Consider the following 4,506-nt stretch of genomic DNA (forward strand, 5'->3'; position numbering starts at 1 on the left):
ACGTCGAAACATTCAATCTAGTACTTTCTTTTAAAAAAATTCACGAAAATCGCCTAATTTTTCATGCGTCACACTGGTATAGCCCCTTAAACCTCACGCTGTCAGATAAAACGATATACATACCTCGTCATCGCGGGTCGATTTCCAAAAAATGTAAATGAAGACTAACTACAGAAATAATCCTGTAAAGTATAGCCTTAATTTTTCAACGGCCAACGCAGGGTATTTCAACAAAAGGTCACATAAAATAGTTGAGAATTCGCAGAAATGAAAGACAAACGAAAGAAAAAGCAGTATAACTTCAATAATGAACAAGCACACAAACATACATATGCGCAGCATGAGCAAGGAAAGAGGTAACAATCGGCGATCCATTGTATATTTCTTTCATGCATAACCAAACCATAATTATGACAACGCAATTCAAGTGTCAATGGTGGTCTAGGTGGTAAGCGCTTCAAAAGTTACGACGAGCTCGTAGGAGGTGCGTGGGTTCGAATCCCAACAGAATTTATTTTTAATTGAATAAAAATATTATTTTATAATAACTCATTTTAAATATATAAACGATTTACCTAAACATTATGATGATATTTTCATGATTCATACGCAATGTACGAATGTAAGCAATTTCGTTTTGCCGTCGGCATTTCAATTTCCCATGCTTCAATTTTTGCTTTCAACCAAGAAATCGCTTGTATGTATGTATGTACATATGTGCAATATATGCCTTTGCGTTTTGCCGTCGGCATTTCCATATTGACATGCAAAAGTAATTATGTATGTATTTCATTGTTTCGTTTTGGCCCAATTTTGTATATTAAGACAAGTGTCAATAATTGCGCCAAAATCAAATATATTATATATTCATATGTAAACATGTTTTAAACTTTACATAAAATTGAAGTGTCAATAATTGCGCCAATTTTCATAAAGTTGGAAATTTTGCGCGAATAAGACGTGTGCGGGTTAAGTCGTGAATTTTACTTATATTAATTAATTTATTTATTTATTAATAATAATTCATATAACAAAAAAGAGTTTTATTATATAAATACATAAACGCAGCACTGGCTACGAGGCCTTCAGCCGCCTTGTAATTATAACTAGGTGAAAAATTCTATTTGCTAAGGGTTAGTAAAGATGTAAGTTGCTTAAATGTGTTTTAACAAATCTTTGGTTTTTAAGAATCTATATACAATCATAACGTTTTTTTCTGAAGGTTCACTTAGTAGTTTTATGAGATCAATGTTGCCAGAGTTGTGGGCTGTTGAGTGAAGCATCGGACAGAGTGTGAGTAAGTGTTTGATAGAAGCGGTGTCATCGCAAAGGGGGCAAATGGATGGGCTTTTACCCGATAGTAGGTGGGCGTGTGTTATGATAGTGTGTCCAATCCTTAATCGAGTATATGTCTTCATTGCGCTAGTTGGAACTGTTGACGAGTAGATTATTCGATTTCTGGCTGGGTTTATGACCGCGTACTGATGTTTAAATGTTTTCCATTCGCTTGCGTTTTTTTGATGCCTTTTGTGCTTAATAAGGTTAGAAATGTCTTGCTTGATTGAGACGTAGTATGCTAAAACTGGATACGAGGTCTGCAAAGTGGTTGCCTGTAATATCAGCATGGCCAGGGATCCACATTACTTGGATTTTCTGAGGGGCACCAATGACCGCGTCCCTGATAACTTCTATTATGGGATTGCGATTGGAAGGAGACGTTATTGCAGACATACACGATTTGCTGTCGGTACAGATGAGGAACTTTCCTTTCGTCTTTTTTGCGTGATTAACTGCATGAAGAATATGAGCTCCTTCAGCGGTAAATACAGAGCTCGTTGAGGGGAGAAGCCAATTGCAAATAATTTCTCCTGTGGCAGTGACAACTGCTAACGAAGTGGAATCGATGGACTTGGAGCCATCCGTAAACAATAACTTCCAGCCATTATTTGTGTAATTAGATTCCAGTTCAGCAAAGGTTTGTTGAAAGACTTCGTTTGGTGTGTTTAGCTTGGACAAAAACATAAGCTTATTCTGTAGGATTTTATCATTGATCAGACAGGGAGGATGTCGAGAGGTGAATTTGCATGTTGCATTACGTAAAATATTATTTTCTTCAGCGAAACTTAAGCATCTCGAAATAGCCGATTGTATTCTTGGAATTTTTCTTTTTTTCGTGACATTCGTGATAGTTGTATTTAGTAATGGGTTGGTGTTGTCAGCCGTTTTCCCAAGAATTTGGAGCGAAGAATCTATAATTTTATTTTGAATAGTTGGTAAACCAGATTCAGCCATTATCGTTTTTATTGGCGAGGTTGGAAAGGCCCGGAGACTTCGCCGTATTGCGCAATGGTATGGTGCATTTAAAAGGTTGGTACTGCTTTTGGAGCAATTGCCATAGATGGGGAGCCCATAATCTATTTTTGAAGTTAACAAAGCTCTGACAACATTGATTAGTGTGTTCGGATGAATAAATGAATGCTTAGACGAGAGATATTTAACAATTTTTAATCGTGTCATTAACGAGTTTCTGACATATTTACAGTGAGCATTAAAGTTATAATTAGAGTCAAAAATTAATCCTAGTATTTTCAGCTGTGTTTTACATTCGATGTTAGTTTGGTTGTGGGTAAGTGAAATACCGTTGCAATTTTGCTTCCTACATACATGAAGGATATGTGTTTTGTCTAAGGAAAGTGAAGCACCAGACTCCAGTGACCAAGTCTCAATTCTGGCGAGTATATTAGTAAATAAGGATTGAGCTAAATTAACGTCAGAGACTTTTGTGTAGATTAGGACATCGTCAGCATAGATATGGTGCTCAACTCCTTTGTAATTTTTTATCATCCTACTAATATCATCGAAAGCAATGATAAAAAGGAGGGCTGAAAGAGGTGAGCCTTGCGGCGTACCATTAGAAAGCGGGAGTGTTGAAGAAAGAAAACCATTTACGTTGACTTTGAGTTTTCTGTTTGTGAGAAAGTTAGTAATAAAACGAATCATATTCTGGCCTATTTTCTATTTTCTAAGTTCTCGAATAATAATATGGGCTCCAATTTTGTCGAAGGCTCTGTGAAAGTCCAGAGATAGTACGGACACGTAGTTTTTGCTGGACAAAGCGTTAGTAATGAAGTAGTCTAGTTGGATTAAAGCATCTAACGTGCCTTGAACTTTTTTGCAGGCGACTTGATTCGGTGATATGAACTTGTTTCGCTGAGCATACCACATCAAGCGGTTAGCCACGATCTTTTCCAAAATTTTGCCCATACATGGAAGGAGGGAAATCGGCCTATAGTTAGCAAGTTCATCGGAGGATTTGTGTGGTTTAAGTATTGGTATAACATAGGACGTTTTCCAAAATTGGGGGTAGACACCAGTATTGAAAATTTCGTTATAAAGCTTTACCAATCGGAGTTTGAGACTTTTCGGCATATGTCTGATAATTGGATAAGAAATTTTATCTTGTCCCGGGGACTTACCCTTAACGGTAGATGCAACGAACTCGAATTCAGACAGTGAAATGCTGGTTTCTATTTGTTTAGCAGAAAAAGAAAGAGGGGAGACAGAGTAGGAAGTGTCGGACAGTGTGGTGGTTTTAGAGGTTTGAAACTGTGTGCTGTATGAAATATCTGAGCTTGTTTCAGAATAGTGGTTTGCAAATAACTCGGAAATATCGGATGGATTGGTTACCAAACCTGTTTGCCCCTTTACGCACTGAATGGTTAGATTTCTAGGCACTCCAGAAAGTTTTTTTAAAGCGTTCCATATTAACTTAGGACTAGACGAAGAATTTATTTTGCTTGTAAAATCCTGAAAACATTTACGCTTGGCCTGTTTCGCGGAACGACGGAAAAGAGCATTGGCTTTCCTGAAAGATATTAAGTTGACTAGTGATCGAGCGCGTTTGTATTCATACGAAGCTGTGTGTTTTTTTGCCCGCAATATTGTCGATGTCTTTATTCCACCAAGGAACACTCTTTGAACTTGCTGTTGGCTTTGTTTGGAGAATGCTAACATTCGCTGCTGAACGGATAATTTTTGTTAACCTCGCACTTTCTTGGTTAGGGGTGTCAGATATTGGGGTATTATTGCCATTTATGTCGCAATGTGTCTGAAACTTCTCCCAATCAGCGTAATCAGTTTTGAATACCTTATTTATTTTGTGGTTTTTAGTTGTTGAACCTAGGTGCAATTTTAGTACAATGGGGAAGTGATCGCTTCCATGCAGGTGATCGAGTATACTCCATTCGCACTCCGTGGAAAGTGTGTCGGTGCACATTGTAATATCTACATGGGAAAAAGTGGAGTGAGTGGAAAAGTGTGTCGCGGATCCGTTATTCAAACATATTAAGTTAATTAATTTGAAAGTGCCGAAAAATGCGAAACGAAATTTCAATAAATTTAAATAAATTTAAGTAAATTTACATGCATTTTCATTTATATTTAATTTTCAATAAATTTTTGAAAAATTATTTGCTCTAGTTGTCCATTTTTTTATTTTCTCACACA

At 36.9% G+C, this 4,506-nt stretch overlaps 1 pseudogene; it reads right to left on the reverse strand.

Annotated features, from left to right (window-relative positions):
- On the reverse strand, nt 1–199 carry LOC120781003 (annotated as a pseudogene).
- Between the last annotated feature and the right edge of the window lie 4,307 nt (nt 200–4,506).

This window comes from Bactrocera tryoni, unplaced genomic scaffold, assembly GCF_016617805.1.
Source record: "Bactrocera tryoni isolate S06 unplaced genomic scaffold, CSIRO_BtryS06_freeze2 scaffold_25, whole genome shotgun sequence".
Classification (NCBI taxonomy): Eukaryota; Metazoa; Arthropoda; class Insecta; order Diptera; family Tephritidae; genus Bactrocera; species Bactrocera tryoni.